The 23,792-nt window shown below is 47.1% G+C and overlaps 1 protein-coding gene across 1 annotated transcript in view; it reads right to left on the bottom strand.

Moving 5' to 3' along the window:
• The window catches only part of LOC119966923 (dynein heavy chain 8, axonemal-like), a 1,786,259-nt gene that overhangs the window by 1,511,474 nt on the left and 250,993 nt on the right, over nucleotides 1-23,792 (bottom strand). The window lies entirely within an intron of this gene.

Raw genomic sequence — 23,792 nt, 5'->3', positions numbered from 1 at the left:
TTGCACTTTCCTGCCCACTCCTCATGTCACTTGATTCCCAAAGTTACCAAAAATGAGCAATTTTCGGGATGAAATATATCCAAAGATGAGAGTATCCACAGCCCTATGGAGTAGAGAATTGCAAAGATACAGTCCTTTTTCATCTATTTTCATTTCTAAATGATCAATACATTAACCTGAGATTGTACTCGATTCCCCAGCCAGGAGAAACAACCGCTCAGTGTCTTCTCTGTCAATACCCTTCAGAATCTTGTATATTCCAATGAGATCACCTCTCGTTCTTTTGAACTTCAGAAAGTATAGTCCTAATTTTTTTCAGCGTCTAATAATATTAAACTTATTACAGGAACCAATCTGGTGAAACCTCACGGTAGTGCTTATAATGCAAGAATATAATTTCTAAAAAATGTAGAACAAAACAGCCCACAATAATCTAGGTGTTGTTTACCAAAAACCTGTAAAATTGTAGCAAGGCTTCTTTAATTTGGTATGTTGATCCACTTGCAGTAAAGACTAGTATGCTTTTGCATTTCTAATTACTTGCTCCACTTACATGCTAGCTGCCTTGTCTGAGCACACCCATGTCTCCTTGAACAACAATACAAGTGTCTCACCTTTTAATAATATTCAAATTTATTTTATTCTTACCACTGTTTCAAATGTAAAACTTGATAAGACGATTATGATTAAACTGACTCGTTAATTTAAAATAAGGCAAATTGGGACTTCCGGTGGCGACCATGGAGGAGTAGGTCGCACATTCAATAGCCCCCTCCTGAAACGGACTTTTGGACCATTTTTCCTGACTTTTCTCTGACTTTTTGGGATAGATCAGTGAAGTGGGCAATATTAAGAAGGATTCCCTCTCCGATGTATGGCTAATTGGACTAGAAGTGGCCGTGTGAAAAGACTCAGCCCTGATAGAGTGAAGCAGTCGGAGCTGGTATTGCGGCACAGCATGGTGGAGGGTCAGGACCAGGGAGCAGTGGCTCAGTGGTCTAAGGAGCAACAGATTAAGTTCTTTAAGGACTGTTTCGCTGAGCTGAAAATGGAAACTCTGGACCCGATCAAGGCTGCAATCAATCAAATGGTTTTGAACCAGGCGGCTCCAAGGGAAAGCGATACAAGAAATTGAGCTGAAGTTGTCCAACCAGGAGGACTATCTAACCGTGCTGGAACATAAGGTGGAGATATTGGATGAGCGACACAAGAGAATGCAGGAGAAGTTGGAGGACCTGGAGAAAAGGTCCAGGAGGCAGAACTTAAGGATCGTTGGCCTCACCGAAGGAATGGAGGGGTCAAATGCGGGAGCATATGTGGCTGGTATGCTGGAGATGCTGATAGGGCCCAGGGCATTCTCTCAGCCCCTGGAAGTGGACGGAGAGCATCGAGCCCTCGCAAGGAAACCTAAGGCGAATGACCCGCCAAGGGCCATGGTGGTGCTTTTCCACCGTTTTTTGAACAAAGAACTTGTCTTGCGGTGAGCCAAAAAGGAGCGGAGCAGCAGATGGGAGAACAGCGAGGTGTGCATCTACCAGGACCTGGGACGAAGCTGGCCAAGAGACATGCTGAGCTTAACCGGGTGAAGGCGATCCTGTTCAAGAAGGGGCTGAAATTCGGGATACTGTATCCTGCGCAGTTGTGGGTTATGCACGAAGACTGGCACTTTTACTTTGAGGCACCAGGCGATGTATGGTCTTTTATCAAGGAAAAGAAGTTGGAAGGGTCTTAAAGGACACTCAAGTCTTGAAGGAGTTATGTGGCGGTGGTTTGTAATACTTGTATCAGTTCAAATAAGACTGTATGGAGCTCTGGGTTAAGTATTGGGCTGGGGTGGTGGTTTGAGGGTGCTTTGTTTTTGCAGAGATCGGATGTGGAGGGGCGAGAGGGGGCCCCGATTCTGAGAGAGGTTCAGTCTGGTTTCAAGTGATTGTTTCTGCATTGTTTTATGTTAATTTCTTTTACTTAAGGTTGTTTAATTACTGGGGACTGCGATGTTTTTAAGTAGTTTATGCATGTTGGGACAGGGGTGCGAACATTAGGAAACCAAACTGTTTGGCACCAAGGACGGGGTCTGTCGGAGTCAGCTGACTCTCGGAAGCGTGTGTGCTAAGTGTGCTAAGATGGTGCTTGACCTGGAGGATTAGGTTTCGGGGGCTGTTGTGGGAGAGGGGGGGTGGGAAGGGGGAGGCTGCTTCGCTGACAGGGGAGGAACTATTATCGGGGAACAAAAGGGAGGTCGGGGGCGGTTTATGCTCGTGGGGGAGCACGGGGAAGTGGGGAGCGCAGGCTCTGGGCTGGCCAAAAAAAGGTTATGGCTAGTTGGCGGCGGGGAGGGGGGGGGGGGGGGGGGGGGGGGGGGGGGTGTGGAAGCCCCCGCATCCAGGCTGATTACGTGGAATGTGAGGGGTTTGAATGGGCCGGTCAAAAGCGCTCGTGTCTTCGTGCATTTAAAGGTGCTGAGGGCAGACGTAGTAATGCTTCAGGAGACATATCTAAAGATTATTGATCAGACGAGATTGAGAAAGGGGTGGGTTGGTCAGGTGTTTCACTCTGGGCTGGACTCAAAAGACCAGGGGGTAGCGATATTGATCAGCAAGCGGGTGGCGTTTGAGGCTGGAAGAATTGTGGCAGATAAGGGGGGATAGATATATTATGGTGAGTGGGAAGCTGGAGGGTGTACAGGTGGTGCTCATAAACGTATATGCTCCGAACTGAGACGACGTGAGATTTATGAGATGGGTGTTCGGCAAGATCCCGGACCTAGAGTCTCATGGCTTGATCATGGGGGGGGGGCACTTTAACACGGTCATTGATACTGATCTGGACAGGTCAAAATCCAGGACTGGAAGGAGGCCTGCTGTGGCGAAGGAGTTGAGGGGCCCTGATGGAATGCATCCCAGAGTGCTAAAAGAGATGGCTAGGGAAATTGCAGATGCACTAGTGATGATTTACCTAAATTCACTAGACTCTGGGGTGGATTGGAAATTAGCAAACGTGGCACCACTGTTTAAAAAAGGAGGTAGGCAGAGAGCAGGAAATTATAGGCCAGTGAGCTTAACTTCGGTAGTAAGGAAGATGCTGGAATCTAACATCAAGGAAGAAATAACGAGGCATCTGGATAGAAATTGTCCCATTGGGCAGACGCAGCATGGGTTCATAAAGGGCGGGTCACTAACTAAAGGCCACTAACTAATTTAGTGGAATTTTTTGAGGACATTACCAGTGCAGGAGATAACGGGGAGCCAATGGATGTGGTATATCTGGATTTCCAGAAAGCCTTTGACAAGGTGCCACACAAAAGTTTGCTGCATAAGATAAAGGTGCATGGCATTAAGGGCAAAGTAGTAGCATGGATAGAGGATTGGTTAATTAATAGAAAGAAAAGAGTGGGGATTAATAGGTGTTTCTCTGGTTGGCAATCAGTAGCTAGTGGTGTCCCTCAGGGATCCGTGTTGGGCCCACAATTGTTCACAATTTACATAGATGATTTGGAGTTGGGGACCAAGGGCAATGTGTCCAAGTTTGCAGATGACACTAAGATGAGTGGTAAAGCAAAAAGTGCAGAGGAGACTGGAAGTCTGCAGAGGGATTTGGATAGGTTCAGTGAATGGGCTAGGGTCTGGCAGATGGAACACAATGTTGACAAATGTGAGGTTATCCATTTTGGTAGGAATAACAGCAAACGGGATTATTATTTAAACGATAAAATATTAAAGCATGCCACTGTGCAGAGAGACCTGGGTGTGCTAGTGCATGAGTCACAGAAAGTTGGTTTACAGGTGCAACAGGTGATTAAGAAGGCAAATGGAATTTTGTCCTTCATTGCTAGAGGGATGGAGTTTAAGACTAGGGAGGTTATGTTGCAATTGTATAAGGTGTTAGTGAGGCCACACCTGGAGTATTGTGTTCAGTTTTGGTGTCCTTACTTGAGAAAGGTCGTACTGGCACTGGAGGGTGTGCAGAGGAGATTCACTAGGTTAACCCCAGAGCTGAAGGGGTTGGATTATGAGGAGAGGTTGAGTAGACTGGGATTGTACTCGTTGGAATTTAGAAGGATGAGGGGGGATCTTATAGAAACATTTAAAATTATGAAGGGAATAAATAGGATAGATGCGGGCAGGTTGTTTCCACTGGCGGGTGAAAGCAGAACCAGGGGACATAGCCTCAAAATAAGGGGAAGTAGATTTAGGACTGAGTTTAGGAGGAACTTCTTCACCCAAAGGGTTGTGAATCTATGGAATTCCTTGCCCAGTGAAGCAGTTGAGGCTCCTTCATTAAATGTTTTTAAGGTAAAGATAGATAGTTTTTTGAAGAATAAAGGGATTAAGGGTTATGGTGTTCGGGTCGGAAAGTGGAGCTGAGTCCACAAAAGATCAGCCATGATCTCATTGAATGACGGAGCTGGCTCGAGGGGCCAGATGGCCTACTCCTGCTCCTAGTTCTTATGTTCTTATGGAGCAGATTGGGGGGGGGGGGGGGGGGGGGGGGGGTAGACAGTGGAGATTCGAACATCCAAGGGCGAAGGAGTTTTCATTTTTTTCTCATGTCCATAAAGTTTACTCTCGCATTGATTTTTTTTTTGTTCTAACGGGGCGCTAATTTCGAAGGTGGCAGGGCCGAAATATTCGCCGATTGCAGTCTCTGATCATGCCCCACATTGGGTGGATTTGCAGTTGAGTGAGGAGAGAGGGCAACGCCCGAACTGGAGACTGGATGTGAGGTTGTTAGCGGACGAAGCGGTCTGCGGGCGGGTGAATAAGTCCATTCAGAATTACCTGGTTACAAACAATATGGGTGAGGTAGCAGCAGCGGTGGTTTGGGAGGTTGTAAGAGGGAAACTAATTTTGATTCGGTCCCACAGAGAAAAGGTGGAACGAGCAGAGAGGGAGAGATTAGTGGAGGAGATGCTCGAGTGGATAGGAGATATGCAGAGGCCCGGACGCAGGGCTCTTGAGGGAGCGTCGGAAACTACACGCAGAGTTTGAGTTGTTGACCACGGGGAGGGCGGTGGAGTAGTTGAGGAATGCAAGGGGGGCGCGGTCTACGAATATGGGGAAAAGGCAAGTTGGCACACTAGCTCAGGAAGAGAGAAGCGGCCAGGGAGATTGGGGGAGTAAGGAATAGCGAGGGTAACATGATCTTGGGGGGGGGTGAATGACGCTTTTAAAGAATTTTATAGCAAACTATACGAGTCAGAACCTCCGCAGGTGTAGAAGGGATGAGGCAGTTCCTGGATCAGTTGAGATTTCCGAGGGTGGAGGAGGACCTGGTCGAGAGGTTGGGGGCCCCGATTGAGGCAGAGGACATTGTTAAAAGACTGGAGGGCATGCAGTCGGGCAAGGCTCCGGGGCCGGACGATTACCCGGTAGAATTCTACAAGAAGTTCTCAGAGTTTGTGACTGCTGCTGATCAGGACCTTTAATGAGGCTAAAGAGAGGGGAATCCTCCCCCCAACGATGTTGCAGGCCTCGATTTCACTCATCCTTAAACGAGAAAATGACCCAGAGCAATGTGGGTCATATAATCCGATGTCACTTTTGAATGTAGATGCCAAGCTGCTGGCTAAGATTTTGCCCACTAGAACAGAAGACTGTGGCCCAGGGGTAATAGGGGAGGACCAATCTGGATTTGTTAAGGGTAGACAGCTCAATGCTGACGTTCGGAGGCTTTTGAATTTAATTATGATGGCCTCAGAAGGAGAGGAGGTGGTTACAATGGATGCGGAGAAGGCTTTTGATCAGGTGGAGTGGGAGTATCTTTGGGAGATGCTGGGAAGGTTTGGGTTTGGTGAGGGCTTCATTGACTGGATGCAATTGCTCTACCAGGCACCGGTAACTAGTGTGTGCATGAACCGGCTGAGGCCGGGGTACTTTAACCGAGGGACGAGGCAGGGGTGCCTCCTCTCCCCATTGCTGTTATCTCTGGCTATAGAGCCGCTGGCCATGGCACTGAGAGCATCAAGGAAGTAGCAGGGGCTGGTTCGGGGTGAGGTGGAGCACCGGGTTTCACTGCACGTGGACAATCTGCTCTTATATATCTCGGACCCGGTGGAGGGAATGGGGAGGTTATGCAGATCTTGGGGGAATTTGGCAGGTTCTCAGAGTACAAATTGAACATGGGAAAAAGTGAATTGTTCGTGATCCAGGCAAGGGGGCAGGAGAGGAGACTGACCTGCCACTCAGGATGGTAGAGAGGAGCTTTCGCTACCTGGGAATACAGGTGGCTCGGAAATGGGAGGCATTAGACAGGCTCAACATAACCCAGCTTGTGGAGCAAATGGAGGGGGACTTTAAAAGATGGGATATGCTCCCGCTGGCGGGGAGGGTGCAGACCGTGAAAATGACGGTGCTCCCCAGATTTTTATTTGTCTTCCAGTGCCTCCCCATCTTCATCCCCAAGGCCTTTTTTCAAGCGGGTAAACAAGATTATTTTGGGCTTTGTATGGGCGAATAAATCCCGCGGGTGAAGAAAATGTTGTTGCAGCGCAGTTGGGGGAGGGTGGGTTGGCGCTGCCGAACTTCTGCACTATTATTGGGCGGTGAATATAGCGATGATTAGGAAGTGGGTAATGGGGGAAGGGTCGGTATGGGAGCGGATGGAGGTGGCGTCATGTAAAGGCACCAGTTTGGGAGCACTGGTAACGCCACCTCTGCCCTTCTCGCCAGCCCGTTACTCCACTAGCCCGGTGGTGGTGGTGGCATTGAGGATCTGGGTGCAATGGAGGAGGTATAAGAAGGTGCAGGGTGCATCAGCCTGGACCCCGATTTGCAATAACCACAGCTTCGTGCCGGACAGGATAGATGGCGGGTTTCAAAGTTGGCATAGAGCAGGAAATAATCGGATGGGAAATCTATTCATAGACGGGAGCTTTCCCAGTCTGAAGGCGCTGGAGGACAAGTTCAAGCTGCCGCCGGGAAATGGTTTCAGATATTTACAAGTCTGGGACTTTAAGGAAACAGATGTTGACTTTCCTGCTGATCCCGCCATGGGGGATACAGGACAGAGTAGTGTCTGGGACCTGGGTGGGGGAGCAGAAGGTGTTGGATTTCTATCAGGAGGCAGAGGAGACCCCAGTGGAGGAACTGAAGGGTAAGTGGGAGGAGGAGCTTGGTGGGGAGTTAGAGGCGGTTCAGTGGGCGGACGCCCTAAGCAGGGTTAATACCTCATCATGTGCCAGGCTCAGTTTAAGGTGGTACACCAGGCACACATGACGGCGGCAAGGATGAGTAAGTTTTTCGGGGTAGAAGATAGATGTGCAAGATGTGCGGGAAGCCCAGCAAACCATGTCCATATGTTTTGGGCATGCCCGAAGCTTGGTGGATTCTGGCAGGGGTTTGCTAAGGCAATGTCCAAGGTGCTAGGTACGCGGGCGGTGCCGAATCCAGAGACAGCAATCTTTGGAGTGTCAGAAGACCTGGGAGTTCACGGAGTGAAAGAGGCCAACGTTCTGGCCTTTGCCTCCCCAATAGCCCGGAGACAGATCCTGTTAATGTGGGGGGACTCGAAGCCCCTGAGTGTGGAGACTTGGGTCATTGACATGGCTGGGTTCCTCAAGCTGGAGAAAATAAAGTTTGCCTTGGGGGGGTCAATGCTGGGGTTCTCCCGGAGGTGACAGCCGTTCGTCAACTTTCTCGGGGAAAATTTAAATGTCAACAGAAGCAGCATTCTGAAGAGGGGCGGAGGGGGGGGAGAAGGGTGGCGGGTAGGTGCAATATGGTTACGGGATGTGCAGAAGGGGTTGGGTGGAAATGTCTAGTTTACCATGTTGATGTTTATGTTATTATTGTTTTGTTTGTTATTATAAAAATTTTGCAAATGCTTCAATAAAAATATTTTTTTTTAAATAAGGCAAATTGTTCTGGACTGAGAGATGGTAATCAAAGACAAAGCATGTGACCTGGTTGTCATGGGGAAAGGGAACAAGGTCAAAATATATTGAAAGCAAGGTGCAGATTTTAACACCTGTGCACAAAAGAAGAGTCAGCTGACCTTGCTGAGCACAGACTCACATACTCTTAGAGTAAGTCAAATAAATCGGAGGAGGACAGAAATATGTGCTTCTATGCAAGCAGAAGGACTGCATTTGCGTTAACCACTGGCAGGGACTGAGTCAGATGGATTCCCAGTTTGAAGAGAAGGGACTTGTAGAGATGTAGTCACCAAGGAGTCATCCCCAGGAGACTGAGTGAAGGAACCTTCCTCAAATTAGAAGCTTGTGAACAAGACATAGCTGGGCAATTTTCCACATTACTAGGTAGATGCCAGTTTTGTGACTACTAAGTTCTGGAGCACAAGTCTTCAGCACTACTGCTATAATATTGTCAGGGCCACAGATATTGCAGTATCCAATACTTTCAACCATTTCTTGTCACCACATAAAATGAATCAATATGTCTGAAGGCTGTAATCTGTAATGCTGGGGACCAGATGGGTCACCCACTTGGCTCATCTGGCTGAAGATGGTTTGCACTGATGTGCTAGGATCTTCCATACAGAGGATGGGGATATTTGTGAACCTCCTCCTTCAGTGAATCACTTAATTGTTCACTACCATTCATGACTGGCTGTGGCAGGACTCCAGAGCTTGGATTAGATACGTTGATTGGGGAATTGCTTAGCTCTGTCTATTACTTGCTTTTTATGCTGCCCGTCAAGAAGGCATCCTGTGCTATTGCTTCACCAGGTTGACATATAAATTTTATGTATGTGTGGTGTTGTTCCTGGTGTCCCTCTGCATTCTTCATTGAACCAGGGTTGATGCTCTAGCTTGGTGGTAGAACAAGGTGATGCGCCAGGCCACGGTAGAATAGGGGTTAGTACTGTTGCTTCACAGTGCCAGGGACCCGGGTTTGATTCCCGGCTTGGGTCACTGTCTGTGTGGAGTCTGCACGTTCTCCCCATGCCTGCGTGGGTTTCCTCCGGGTGCTCTGGTTTATCCCCACAAGTCCCGAAAGACAGGCTTGTTAGGTGAATTGGACATTCTGTATTCTCCCTCAGTTTACCTGAACAGGCGCCGTAGTGTCGCGACTGGGAGTTTTTCACTAACTTCATTGCAGTGTTAATGTAAGCCTACTTGTGACACTGATAAAGATTATTACAGATTGTGATTAAGTATAATTCAGCTGCTACTAGTGGCTCACAATGCCTCATGGACTGTGGGGTATCAGCTCCCAAGGGGGATTTGGGATTTGGAGAGAATGTGAAATGCCATCCGAGCAGAGGTGCACTCAGACAGGAGTCCACCGTGTACATGGGCATACTCGAGTCCTTGTGTGCCAACGGGTCCAAAATATGACTGTTTGGGGACGCGGATGGGATTGGCCATGAGCTGGACATCCACCACCGCACAATGCGCTAATTCGTGGCGTGTTATCCACCTATTCCTCTGCCATCCACCATGTCTCCAATCCTAATCTCCCTGGCAGCCACAGCCCATCCTTCCGCCAACCATTGGAAACAATATTGGCGGAGGTGCGGATTTCAGACAACGGTTCTCTGACAACAGTCGCTACTCGGACGAGGGAGAACTGCAGCATGAAGTGATCATATTTTAGACTTTAAATAGGTTCTGGTAAAATATGGACATCACCTGCAAGGTGTTACAAAGACCCCTCAGATCTATGAGAAGGAGCAGGATTCAATTATTTGTGGGATGTGAGTGGCACTAGCAAAGCCAACGTTTGTTCTCCATCCCAAATTGCCCTTGAGCCGAGTAGCTCGCTAGGTCATTTCAGAGGGCAGTTAAGAGTCAACCACTTTGCTGTGTGGCTCAATTCACATATAGAATTCCTACAGTAAGAAGGAAGCCATTTAGCCAATCGAGTCTGCAACGACCTTCCGAAAGAGCACCCCACTCAGGTCCAATCCCCCTGCTCCATCCCTGTAGCCCACCCAACCATTGGATACTTAGGGGATATTTAGCATGGCCAATCCACCTAACCTGCCCATCTTTGGAGTGTGGGAGGAAATCAAGCACTCAACGAAACCTATGCAGGCATGTAGACAACATGCAAACACTACACAGTGTAGCCCTCTAAAATGGACACCAGTATACAAAATGGAGAACCGCAAGGAATACAGGGAAAAACAGCCATAGTAAGGACACACAGCTTGCAGAAGCATTTAGCATTTTGCACGTACAAAACCGGTTTCAAGGCAGTTGCAGAAACCCAGCCAAAGGTGCAAATAGGAAAGCGATCTGCATACTAATGAGATGATACCGGCCCAGTCCCAGATACAATAGAAACATTTAAAGTATCAATCGATACTTTCTATAGCTACCCAGCCAGAATGGCGCCAGAGAAACCAGGACAATGAGCCCTAGGGACCGCCCCAACCATCGAGAAATGATTCCAGGATAGGGGAGTTCAAAACGTATCGATTGGGAAAGACCCAATCGATGAGGGAACCACCCCAAGGGGGCCTGAACCTCCTGGGACCTATAAAAAGAAGGTCAAGCACATGATTCGGTCTGTTGCTTCCTGACTCCGGCCTAGGCTGCTGCATCCTGACTCCAGACTCCGACCCCAGCCTCCAGATCCTGTCTTTCATCACCGGCCATTGAGCATCAGCCATCTATCAGTAAGTGCCAAAACAACGATCGCTACGTGACCCAGGCATTGCTTATACTCTTGCCGACTTTAATAACCAGAAGTTGCAGACCAAGAACGGGACGAAGGCTTTGCCCCCCTGACCTTGCCTGTTCCTTTCTGGATAAGTATTTAGTCGTTTAATAGTAGGAATAAGTATTAGTCTTTTAGCGTGTGCATGAGTATTTATTATATTTGTTATAATAAACACTAATTGTTTGGACTTACTGATCGGTGTTTAGACTTATTGCTTTGAACTTGACCTTGATAACTTGTGACGGTGTCTCTTACGGCACCTGGCGACTCCTGAGCATAGATACAGATACAGAGCCAAACCAGTGTTAAGCACATGTCCTTTAAATGGAGGCGTGTTAATCACACTAACAGTAGAACGAGCAACAACAGTCACCCGAGGTCGGAATTGAACCTGGGTTCCAGGCACTGTGGGGCAGCTAGCCACTGTGCTACCATGCAAATCCATGACCATGAAAGGATATCAGTGAATCAGATTGGTTCTTATGATGAGCAATTATAGTTTTTCATGATCACTATGACGGAGACTAGCTTTCAATTCCTAAATTCTACCATCTGCTGCAATGAGATTCGAACCCGGATCCCCAGAGCATTCCCCTAGATCTCAGGATTACTAGTCCAGTAGCAATGCACCATCAAAAACTTTCATACAGGGATTCCATGCCATATTGCTAGGGGGCAACCTCCGATTGGCTTGTCCCACCATCACCTCAGTGCTTTAATGATCGGAGTTCCACATTTAAAGTACACCCCTGCACACAGCTAGCACACTTTCTACTGGGAAGTCAGAGCTGTAAAAGCTGAGAAGCATTTGCCCTGAAGTTCACCATCGCCTCATTGGAGCACCTGCTGGATGCAGGAGAGGCCTGCCATGATGTGATATACCTGTGCTCTGGGTGAAGAAAGACTTGCCATCAAGATGACAAGGTGCAGAGTGTGAGGAGGTGCTTTTTAACCCTGGTAAGTGACTGGTAAGTAGTCTCTCTTTTTCTTTTCATGTCTAATTTATTTATTTTTATTTTGAAATTCTAGTTGTTTAAGTTTACCTAGGGTTTAAGACATGGCAGGAGATCCCAGACCCGTGTCATGCTCCTCGTGTGCGATGTGGGAGCTCAGGGACACGTCCACTATCCCTGGCTCCTTCACGTGCAAGAAGTGTGTTCAGTTGCAGCTCTTGTTAGACCGCTTGACGGCTCTGGAGCTGCGGATGGACTCACTTTGGAGCATCCGCGATGCTGAGGAGGTCGTGGATAGCACGTTTAGCGAGTTGGTCACACCGCAGGTGAAGGTTACTGAGGGAGATAGAAAATGGGTGACCAAAAGAAAGAGCAAGAGTAGGAAGGCAGTGCAGGTGTCCCATGTAGTCATCTCCCTGCAAAACAAATATACCGCTTTGGATACTGTTGAGGGAGATGGCTCACCAGGGGAAGGCAGCAGCAGCCAGGTTCATGGCACCGTGGCTGGATCTGCTGCACAGCAGGGCAGGAAGAAAAATGGCAGGGCTATAGTGATAGGGGACACGATCGTAAGGGGAATAGACAGGCGGTTCTGTGGGCGCAATCAAGACTCCAGGATGGTATGTTGCCTCCCTGGTGCAAGGGTCAAGGATGTCTCGGAGCGGCTTCAGGGCACTCTGGGGGGGGGGGGGGGGGGGGGGGGGAGGGTGAACAGCCAGCTGTCGTGGTGCACATAGGCACCAACGATATAGGTAAAAAACGGGTTGAGGTCCAACAAGCGGAATTCAGGGAGTTAGGAGTTAAACTAAAAAGTAGGACCTCAAAGGTAGTAATCTCAGGATTGCTACCAGTGCCACGAGCTAGTCAGAGTAGGAATGTCAGGATAGATAGGATGAATGCGTGGCTCGATAAATGGTGCTAGAGGGAGGGATTCAAATTCCTGGGGCATTGGGACCGGTTCTGGGGGAGGTGGGACTAGTAAAAACCGGACGGTCTGCACCTGGGCAGGACTGGAACCGATGTCCTAGGGGGGGTGTTTTCTAGAGCTGTTGGGGAGGGTTTAACTAATGTGGCAGGGGGATGGGAACCGATGCAGGAAGTTGGAAGGTAGTAAAACAGGGACAGAAGCAAAAGGAAGTAAGGGGAAAAGTGCAAGGCAGAGAAGACATAGTCAAAAATCTAAAAGGGCGACAGTACAAGGTACAGTGACTGAGGGGAGCTCAGTGAATAGGCCCAGTAATAACAAAAGGAATAAAACTGGAGATGTTAAGATTCAAAACAGAGGTAAAAAACCCAACATAAGTGTACTTTACCTGAATGCTCGTAGTATTCGGAATAAAGTAAATGAGTTGATGGCACAAATCATCGTAAATGACTATGATTTAGTGACCATTACTGAAACATGGTTAAAGGATGGTCACGACTGGGAGTGAAATATCCGAGTGTATCAAACTATTCGGAAGGACAGAGTGGATGGTAAGGGAGGTGGTGTTGCTCTGTTATTTAAGGATGACATCCGGGCAATGGTAAGGGATGACATTGGTGCTATGGAGGATAAGGTTGAATCCATTTGGGTGGAAATCAGGAATAGTAAGGCGAAAAAGTCACTGATAGGAGTAGTCTATCGGCCACCAAATAGTAACGATATGGTGGGGCAGGCAATAAACAAAGAAATAACTGATGCATGTAGAAATGGTACAGCAGTTATCATGGGGGATTTCAATCTACATGTCGATTGGTTTAACCAGGTCGGACAAGGCAACCTTGAGGAGGAGTTTATAGAATGTATCCGCGATAGTTTCCTAGAACAGTATGTAATGGAACCTACGAGGGAACAAGCGGTCCTAAATCTTGTCCTGTGTAATGAGACAGGATTGATTCAAGATCTCATAGTTAGGGATCCTCTCGGAAGGAGCGATCACAATATGGTGGAATTTAAAATACAGATGGAGGGTGAGAAAGTAAAATCAAATACTAGTGTTTTGTGTTTAAACAAAGGAGATCACAAGGGGATGAGAGAAGAACTAGCTAAGATAGACTGGGAGCTAAGAATTTATGGTGGAACAGTTGAGGAACAGTGGAGAACCTTCCAAGCGATTTTTCACAGTGCTCAGCAAAGGTTTATACCAACAAAAAGGAAGGACGGAAGAAAGAGGGAAAATCGACCGTGGATATCTAAGGAAATAAGGGAGAGTATCAAATTGAAGGAAAAAGCATATAAAGTGGCAAAGATTGCTGGGAGATTAGAGGACTGGGAAATCTTTAGGGGGCAACAGAAAGTTACTAAAAAAGCTATAAAGAAGAGTAAGATAGAGTATGAGAGTAAACTTGCTCAGAATATAAAAATAGACAGTAAAAGTTTTTACAAATATATAAGACAAAAAAGAGTGGCTAAGGTAAATATTGGTCCTTTAGAGGATGAGAAGGGAGTTTTAATAATGGGAAATGAGGAAATGGCTGAGGAACTGAACAGGTTTTTTGGGTCGGTCTTCACAGTGGAAGACACAAATAACATGCCAGCGACTGATAGAAATGAGGCTATGACAGGTGAGGACCTTGAGAGGATTGTTATCACTAAGGAGGGAGTGATGGGCAAGCTAATGGGGCTAAAGGTAGACAAGTCTCCTGGCTCTGATGGAATGCATCCCAGAGTGCTAAAAGAGATGGCTAGGGAAATTGCAGATGCACTAGTGATAATTTACCGAAATTCACTAGACTCTGGGGTGGTCCCAGTGGATTGGAAATTAGCAAACGTGACGCCACTGTTTAAAAAAGGAGGTAGGCAGAAAGCAGGAAATTATAGGCCAGTGAGCTTAACTTCGGTAGTAGGGAAGATGCTGGAATCTATCATCAAGGAAGAAATTGCGAGGCATCTGGATAGAAATTGTCCCATTGGGCAGGCGCAGCATGGGTTCGTAAAGGGCAGGTCATGCCTAACTAATTTAGTGGAATTTTTTGAGGACATTACCAGTGCAGCAGATAACGGGGAGCCGATGGATGTGGTATATCTGGATTTCCAGAAAGCCTTTGACAAGGTGCCACACAAAAGGTTGCTGCATAAGATAAAGATGCATGGCATTAAGTGTAAAGTAGTAGCAAGGATAGAGGATGGGTTAATTAATAGAAAGCTAAGAGTTGGGATAAATGGGTGTTTCTCTGGTTGGCAATCAGTAGCTAGTGGTGTCCCTCAGGGATCCGTGTTGGGCCCACAATTGTTCACAATTTACATAGATGATTTGGAGTTGGGGACCAAGGGCAATGTGTCCAAGTTTGCGGATGACACTAAGATGAGTGGTAAAGCGAAAAGTGCAGAGGATACTGGAAGTCTGCAGAGGGATTTGGATAGGTTAAGTGAATGACTAGGGTCTGGCAGATGGAATACAATGTTGCCAAATGTGAGGTTATCCATTTTGGTGTGTGTTGTTCCTCGTGTCTTAATAAAGCTCGTAGTCTCAAATGTGGAGAAGATGCTTTATTGTGAATTCGTTCTCTCTTCAGAGCTGTTACCTGCGGTTACCTCAAGTGTTTCTACTGGTGTGTTTTGTGTCCTGCTCCAAGTTCTGCCCTCTGTGAAGTGTGTCCTCACTTCCTGTCCCCGTCTATTTATATGGCTCTCCCGTGCCCCCTCTAGTGTTTGCTCAGTTGTATTGCATCTAGTTAACTTGTGATCACCACATCCCCCTTTTTCTCTTTACATATTTTCTGTACATCGTTAAAGAAAATTGTACATCCTGTCCCGGTGTATTTATAGCTCTCCCTCTGGTGTTTGCTCAGTTGTTTTGTATCTAGTCAACCTACGATCACCACATCCCCCTTTTTCTCTTTACATATTTGCTGTACATCGTTAAAGAAAATTATAGAAAACAGTTACTTATGATATGCGTATCTATACAGGTGATGGTGCTATTGCATATTTTACAAAGCCAATGTAGTTATATGTCCAATCTTAATAAAAACATTTATGAGTCCAAACTTGATGAATTTGTTCAGAGCTTTTTTTCTTTTTGTTGTTGATGACGTGGTGATATTGATATTGCAAGTCCGCCGTGAATGTTGTTGGTGTTCCTTGTTATTTTAAGTACCTAATGCATCATCCCGAGGTGTTTGCATGGTCACCTCACTGATGTTGACTGGCATGGACTTTTTTCTGTGCTTGTGGTATTGATTTATTGTCTCATCCGCCTTGGATGCTGGTGTGCTTGCTCGTTCTGGAGCAGACGTGAGTTTGTGCGATTCGTTGTCATCCCATGACATGTTTGTAGTCTTGTCATCGTTTTGCAGTGTGCTGTGGCATTGTCCTTCATGTGCCGAGTAGTACCATTGTGTACAAGTCGTTGTTTCATTACTGTTGTTTCTGTCGTTCCTGTTTTTGTTGTTTTCGTTGCCGTACTTGTTGCTGTTTTTGTCGTTTCTGTCTTTGGTGTTGGCACTGTCGTTGTTCCTGACTTTGTTGTTTTCGTTGCCGTTCTTGTTGTTTCTGTCTTTGGTGTTGTCGCTATCTTTGTGCCTGACTTTGTTGTTTGTCTTGTCGCGCTTCATGTTGCTTTTGTTCTTTCTGTTGTCGTTCTCGTTTCTACTGTGCTTCTTGCTATTGTTGTTGGTCTTGTCGCGCTTCATGTTGCTTTTGTTCTTGCTGTTGTTTGTCCCGTTTCTTCTGTGCTTCTTTTGACTTTTGTTTTTCTTGTTATACTCTATTCGTGTCCCGAGTGGATAATTTGAGTCATTGAGCATTTCGTCTCGAGAGTGGTGCGAATGATCTGATGTTGCATCGGTGCGGGTGACATCAATCATTTGTGGAGAATTGGATTCCTCATCTTTGCTTTCTTGGTGCTCCTCTTCCGGAGTCAAATTCTTCTCGATTTCATTTGACGCGGTGTCTCTGGATTCTTGGCGCTCCTCTTCTGGAGTCAAAACCTCCATGATTACAATTGACGTGGTGTCTGTGGACTTCTGGCGCTCCTCTTCTGGAGTCCATCTCTGCATGATTTCTTTTGGCTTGGTCTCTCTGGACTCCAGGTGCTCCTCTTCTGGAGTCAGAATCTGCATGGTTTCTTTCGGCGTTGTCTCTCTGGACTCCAGGTGCTCCTCTTCTGGAGTCAAAATCTGCATGTTTTCTTTCGGCATCGTCTCTCTGGACTGTTGGGTGGCCCGACTCTGTGCTTCTGTACAGACAAGCTGAGAACTGTCAGTCTCGCTGTGATCCTGTACGTCGAGTGCGATCACCTTGTTACTGTTTTTGCTCTGTGCTTCGGTACAGACAAGCTGAGAACTGTCAGTCTCGCTGTGATCCTGTACGTCGAGTGTGATCACCTTGTCACTGTCTTCGCATGCAGTGGGTAGAGGTGCATTGTCTTCTTCTTGTTCATGTGAGCTTGTTAGACTTTCATAGTCTGCTTGTGGTTGCTCAGATACGGCAGGTTGACCTTCATGGTCTTGTGCATGCATGGTGTCAGTGGTTAGATGTACGTTGTCTTCTTCTTGTTCCTGTGAGCTTGGTAGACTTTCATAGTCTGCTTGCGGTTGCTCAGATACAGCGGGTTTACCTGCATGGTCTTGTTCATGCATGGTGTTCGCCAGGGAGTGTTTGCTTGCATCCCTTTTGGAGTCTTTCATCACTCGCACTGTGGAGCCTGTCATCGCTCGCTCTGTGGAGTCTTCCTGTGCTCTCTGTGTGGCGTCGTCTTCGTCTAGGGTATTGCTGTCATCCAATGTATCGACGAGCTGCCATGGCATCATGGTGTTGGATTCATCTACCATGAGTAGAGTCGTGTTGAGCTTTGCAACGGTGTCGCTGATGCTGTGATCAGCATGTCCAAATAACTCCTCCATGTCTGAGTAGTATTCTTTGAAACCCATTTCATCTTCGTTGGCTTCTTCTACCACGAGTTGATTCGTGTTGAACTTTGCGACCGTGTCGCTGATGCTGTGATAAGCATATCCGACTGACTCAGCTGTGTCTGAGTAGTATTCTTCGAAAACCAAATCATCCTGGTTGGATTCTTCTACCACGAGTTGATTCGTGTTGAACTTTGCGACCGTGTCGCTGATGCTGTGATAAGCATATCCGACTGACTCAGCCATGTCTGAGTAGTATTCTTTGAAAACCAAATCATCTTGGTTGGATTCATCTACCACGAGTTGGTTCGTGTTGTGCTTTGCGACCGTGTCGCTGATGCTGTGATAAACATATCCGACTGACTCAGCCATGTCTGAGAGGTAATCTTCGAAAAACAAATCATCTTTTGTTGTTTCGGAATTCTTTTTGTTCTCTTCACTTTGGGTGGTGCAGACTGCTTTTTTCAGGGTGTTGTGCAATTTGTTTTTAACTGTTGGTTTAAGTTCAGGCGTTTTTCTGTGTTCTGAGGCAAGAAAATTTGTGTTTACCACTTTAAGTGTCTTGTTTTCAATTTTCGGGCATTTCCCTTTTAAGTGGGCGTGGTCGGGATGCTCAGACGTCATGACGTCACACGCAGGAATGCATTGCGCATGCGCAAATCGGCCTTCCTCCTTCACTGTGCGGTTTTGTTTCCATTGCGCATGCGCGGCTTGCGCATGCGCATTACGATCCGCGACCAAAACTTTTTTTGACTGCGCATGCGCGTCTTGCGCATGCGCATAACGATCGGCACCGCGATATTTTTTAAACTGCGCATGCGCGGCTTCCGGTTCCGGCGCATGCGCAGACGCAATTTGTAGTTCTTTGCTTACCGGAGACTGCAAAATGTGCTCCGACGGCATTTTTTCGCGGATTTCAGCGATTTTTCTGTCCCATCTGGACTGGATTTCTAAAAGTTGTAAGTTATCTTCTCTTCCCGATCTGGACTGGGTTTCAGCGTTTTGGCTTTGTGAGAAATTCATGTTATTTCTTCTTTTTGATCTGTACTTTTCATTCGCGATTTCTTGTTCTTTTCGTGATTTTTTAAGTTTTGCATCACTCAGTCTCTGTGCAGTTTGGCCTCTGAGCATGCCTTGCTGTTCAAATTCCTTACAGTACTCTTCAAGTTTGTTTAGTACCGTTTGTAAGCTGTTTCTGTCTTCACCTTTTGAGTATTTAAATCCATTATAAACTTTCGTAGCTTCATGTCCTTCGATGAGATTTGCTATTTTAATTTCGTCTGAGGCTGCTTCTGCATCATATGCTATGATACCGTAATCGAACCATTGTTTAAACGTTTCCCAGACACTTTTTACATTTCCAGTCGTGTCCAGCTGAAGTGTGAATCCAAGGCACTTCCTCCCATCAGCGATGTCTTCCCAAGTCGAATGTCCAGTAGGAGATTTCCATGCCATTTTGTTCTTTCTGTGTCTGCCACTGAGTTGTCCTGTAGTAAGCGTCTGAAGCCACTCCTGGGTACCATGTGTTGTTCCTCGTGTCTTAATAAAGCTCGTAGTCTCAAATGTGGAGAAGATGCTTTATTGTGAATTCGTTCTCTCTTCAGAGCTGTTACCTGCGGTTACCTCAAGTGTTTCTACTGGTGTGTGTTGTGTCCTGCTCCAAGTTCTGCCCTCTGTGAAGTGTGTCCTCACTTCCTGTCCCCGTCTATTTATATGGCTCTCCCGTGCCCCCTCTAGTGTTTGCTCAGTTGTATTGCATCTAGTTAACTTGTGATCACCACAGATACTGGAAGTCTGCAGAGGGATTTGGATAGGTTAAGTGAATGACTAGGGTCTGGCAGATGGAATACAATGTTGCCAAATGTGAGGTTATCCATTTTGGTAGGAATAACAGCAAACGGGATTATTATTTAAACGATAAAATATTAAAGCATGCCGCTGTTCAGAGAGACTTGGGTGTGCTAGTGCATGAGTCACAGAAGGTTGGTTTACAAGTGCAACAGGTGATTAAGAAGGCAAATGGAATTTTGTCCTTCATTGCTAGAGGGATGGAGTTTAAGCCTAGGGAGGTTATGTTGCAATTGTATAAGGTGTTAGTGCGGCCACACCTGGAGTATTGTGTTCAGTTTTGGTCTCCTTACTTGAGAAAGGATTTACTGACGCTGGAGGGTGTGCAGAGGAGATTTACTAGGTTAATCCCAGATCTGAAGGGGTTGGATTATGAGGAGAGGTTGAGTAGACTGGGACTGTACTCATTCGAATTTAGAAGGATGAGGGGGGATCTTATAGAAACATTTAAAATTATGAAGGGAATAGATAGGATAGATGCGGGCAGGTTGTTTCCACTGGCGGGTGACAGCAGAACTCTGGGACATAGCCTCAAAATAAGGGGAAGTAGATTTAGGACTGAGTTTAGGAGGAACTTCTTCACCCAAAGGGTTGTGAATCTATGGAATTCCTTGCCCAGTGAAGCAGTTGAGGCTCCTTCATTTCATGTTTTTAAGGTAAAGATAGATAGTTTTTTGAAGAATAAAGGGATTAAGGGTTATGGTGTTCGGGCCGGAAAGTGGAGCTGAGTCCACAAAAGATCAGCCATGATCTAATTGAATGGCGGAGCAGGCTCGAGGGGCCAGATGGCCTACTCCTGCTCCTAGTTCTTATGTTCTTATGTTCTTATGACAAGACCCAACTGGGAGGTGGTGTTCAGTGTTAATGCCTTGCAGAAGAGAACAGTCACCCAATGCAAGAAGGGAATGAATGATAGCCTCTAAACTGCCAGTCTCATCACTCAACACAAACTCAATCCCCATCACTCCCTAATGGAATCTCACCTGAATGCCAGCTCATGTGACACTACTCGCTTTCCAACTCGCTGCTTCCACTCACCATCCGCACATGCCAGGTATCCTGGTTTCGAGAATCTCAGCAGGTCTGGCAGCATCTGTAGGGAGAGAAAAGAGCTAATGTTTCGAGTCCAGATGACCCTTTGTCAAAGCTGCTCATGTGGACTCGAAACGTTATCTCTTTTCTCTCCCTGCAGATGCTTCCAGGCCTGCTGAGATTTTCCAGCATTTTCACTTTCGTTTCAGATTCCAGCATCCGCAGTAATTTGCTTTTATCCTGGTTGAGGACAGGAGCAGGGATGTGTTGTTGCAATTATACAGGACCTTGATGAGGTCACACCTCGAATATTGTGTGCAGTTTTGGTCTCCTTTTCTGAGGAAGGATGTTCTTGCTCTCAAGGATGTGCAGCAAAGGTTTACCATGCTGATTCCAGGGATAGATTATAGAACAGTACAGCACAGAACAGGCCCTTCGGCCCTCGATGTTGTGCCGAGCAATGATCACCCTACTCAAACCCACGTATCCACCCTATACCCGTAACCCAACAACCCCCCCCGTCCCAACCTTACTTTTTAGGACACTACGGGAAATTTAGCATGGCCAATCCACCTAACCCGCATATCTTTGGACTGTGGGAGGAAACTGGAGCACCCGGAGGAAACCCACGCACACACGAGGAGGACGTGCAGACTCCGCACAGACAGTGACCCAGCCGGGAACCGAACCTGGGACCCTGGAGCTGTGAAGCATTTATGCTAACCACCATGCTACCATGCTGCCCTGGCGGGACTGATGGAATGACTTTGTTAGGATTGTTTTTGCTGGAATTCAGACATGGGCTACGGTAGCACAGTGGGTAGCTCTGCTGCTTCACAGTGCCAGGGTCCCATGTCGATTGCCGGCTTGGGTCACTGTCTGGGCGGAGTCTCCTTGCTTTCCCTTTGTCTGCGTGGGTTTCCTCCCACAAGTCCTGAAAGACTTGCTATTAGGTGAATTGGACATTCTGAATTCGCCCTCTGTGACCCAAACAGGCGCCGAAATGTGGCGCTGAGGGGCTTTTCACAGTAATATAAGCCTACTTGTGACAATAAAGATTATTTTTTTTAAAAAGAAGAGGATCTCATAGAGACTTATATATTCTAAGAGGACTAGATGGGGTGGATGCAGGGAGAATGTTCCCGATAGTGGGCGTGTGCAGAACCAGGGGTCACAGTCTGAGGATTTGGGGTCGACCATTTAGCACAGAGATGAAGACACATTTCTTCACCCAAAGAGTGGTGGGTCTGTGGAATTCAACTGAGGGGGTTCACAAGCCCGGTGCTCGAACCGCTCTGACATCAGAACAGAGCATTATTTCTTAGAGGCAGAAATGGAAGAATTACAGCACTCACCCACAGACTCCACCAGTGGAGAGATACGCACCTAAGTGGGAACTAGTTTTAGAACAGCCGTGGGGTCACAATCTCAGAGCCACAGAAGGCAGAGGCAGTGACCTCCCTGGGTGCCGACACTTATAGGATTGCTGGAGGCCAGGAATCTGCTGTCCCAGTCAGATGATATGCCTCTGGTCTCATCCTGCCTCAGTTGCTGGAGCTCCAAAGGCAAATTTGAGACAATTGAGACGGGATGCCTGCTCCACGACTCGGATTGAAAGATAGCATGGAGGCGGTCCATCTGCCTTCTGTCTGAGGTGATTATGCCTCCACACCAATACAACAACATGGTCAATTTGGCAAGGGTAGCAGCCTCCATGAAGGACTTACTGGAAGAATTTTGTCCTGCACTGCTACAGGACATGGACTCCATGATGCCGGCACTTTCTGGGATTCTCAAGTGATAATTCCACAGGTTCTCATGTTCGCTCCAACCGCCCCTCGATCCCAAGGAGGAAACCAGGAGCTTTCTGGCATTCATAGGGAGAAATTAGCTGATGCCATCTGGGGCCATTCACCCCGGTTACTCCAGGAATATCCCATCCATCCAAATCCCCTCTTCATTTGAGCAATTCAGCTCCAGCCTCAAAGACAAAGAAGGCACTGCCATCCAGAAGGACCCCAAAACCAGCCCAGGGCCTCCAGACCTCAACCCTCCAGAGCACAAATGCAAAGTTCTTCACAGACAACAGGGCTTGGCATGCACGCTGTGCATGTTGAAAGTGCACCAAGACTTAGCGGCAGGGTGAGAAATGTTAAGAAGCTGTAGTTGCACAGCATCTGCATAGATGAGCATTTTCACACATGTAAAAATAAATGCTAATTAATTGCATACTTTCTTTGGCTCATTGTTCTGATGAACTGTGTGCTTGTAGTTCCTACCTTAAAACTGGATTTCTGCACCAGAAAAAGACCAGGGGCGGGATTTTCCCATCTGAAGGCAGAGTGTTGACGCCGTCGTAAAAACTGGAGAGTTTAATGACGGCGTCAATGGACCACTATGAGTAGCAATCCTCTGCCCTACAGGAGGCCAGCACAGGCATCAAATGGGCGCCACGGTCTGCGCATGTGCGCTACAACCGGCACAAATGTACGCATGCGCAGTAGCTCCTTCTCCAGCACGGAGCAAAAGAGGCCCCCACCACGAGAGGCCGGCCCGCCGATCGGTAGGCTCGAATCGCAGGCCAGGCCACGGTGGAGGCCCCCCGGTCCATCGATGCACTTCCAATCAACGGATCTCTGGGTTTAATTCTGTTTGTAGAGCAGGTCCTGCTATCCCTTCTTCACGATTGTGCTCCTGTCTTTGGCAGGCCCGGTGCCTCCATTGATATCTTTCTCTTCTCTCCTGCCTATTAACAAGAAGAATAGGTGAGGCCAGCAGGCTCCATACTTCATTCGTTCTCCTCATTTCAAAGAAAGAGACTTGATGGTTCACTTGTGTCTCCAAAGGACCACTCATTCATCTTTTCAAGCTGCTTCTCAAAGCCCACTTGTTCATGCCCGACTACCACATTGTTGCCCAGTCCTTCATTCAGCCAAATCTATGGCCATTCTACTGCATCCTGAGCTCTCATCTCAGGTGTAAGCATCATCCAAAGCTTCACTCCAAGGCCTTGTGCACAACCTAACCTATGTGAGACATTTGTCAACGTGCACCTCAGACAGCCAAGACTTAGAAAAACTTGCAGTGTGCCATTTCCAACTGATTAAGAGAATGTATTTGCTTGCTCTGTCAGCCAATGGTGAGGGAAAACATAGCAGTCAGTGAATTTGGAGGTCAGTATTACAAGGGTTAAATACTGAGCAGCAATCAGCTGTACTCACATGTATAAGTGTTGATTGAGCGGGCATAATTGCAGACGTAGTTAGACTCCAGGCATGTTAATTGAGTTATACTGAACGATCTCTGCTGCAATGAAGCAGAGTGATCGCAAATGGGTCATTAAGAGAAAATTCCGATTCCACCGCCAACGGGGGTCCAGAGCATCGCAAATGGATTAGCCCAGCACCGATCCCATTTTACCCCTGACGCCCGATTCTCCACTGTATTGGGAACCCCGATGCCGGCAGCGGGCAGCTGAGATTTTCGCCACTGTTCC

The sequence above is a fragment of the Scyliorhinus canicula genome, chromosome 6, assembly GCF_902713615.1.
Source record: "Scyliorhinus canicula chromosome 6, sScyCan1.1, whole genome shotgun sequence".
Taxonomy (NCBI): Eukaryota; Metazoa; Chordata; class Chondrichthyes; order Carcharhiniformes; family Scyliorhinidae; genus Scyliorhinus; species Scyliorhinus canicula.
This window is presented reverse-complemented; position numbering and strand designations above follow the sequence as displayed.